Here is a 544-nt window from a genome sequence, read left to right on the forward strand (position 1 = left end):
CTGGAAGGTAAAAATTTCAACGTTGCTAAAAAAATTTGTATTTTAGTGTTTCTCAAGGTGTGAATAACAAACATAAACTTTGGAACTGCCAAGAATACAACAGTTTAACAAAATATAACAAAGCTATGTATGTATAAATGTATTGTATATGAAATTGTACCTTTTTCCTTTATTATTTTTAGTTTAATTGTATTTGATTTTTTATCATTTTTTTTTCTTCATTTATTTATTTTCAGAAGTTAGACACCTTATGTTTTATGATATGACATATGGTTTTTATTTGTTCTACATTTTTTTATATATTCTGTTAATTATTGTTATTCATTTTTATCTTTTCAAATTCATTATTCTCATAATTTTTTATGATGGTTTATAATTTTATTTTTATTTTGTATTTTACTTTAAGGCTCTAAAACATAATTTTGATGCTTGTAATTATTATTCCAAATGGATCAATCCCAGAATAAATAAAGAATAATATTATTATTATTATAATTGCGAACTAGAGAGATTTGCCACGCTTGGCGGTGGTATGTGAAAGGTT

General features: G+C 23.0%; 1 protein-coding gene across 1 annotated transcript in view; it reads left to right on the forward strand.

The window, feature by feature from the left end:
* The window catches only part of DNAlig3 (DNA ligase 3), a gene marked incomplete at its 5' end in the record, with an annotated part of 68748 nt that overhangs the window by 30905 nt on the left and 37299 nt on the right, over positions 1-544 (forward strand).

This window comes from Halyomorpha halys, unplaced genomic scaffold (genome assembly GCF_000696795.3).
Source record: "Halyomorpha halys isolate HHAL.00 unplaced genomic scaffold, Hhal_1.1 Scaffold1059.1, whole genome shotgun sequence".
NCBI lineage: Eukaryota > Metazoa > Arthropoda > Insecta > Hemiptera > Pentatomidae > Halyomorpha > Halyomorpha halys.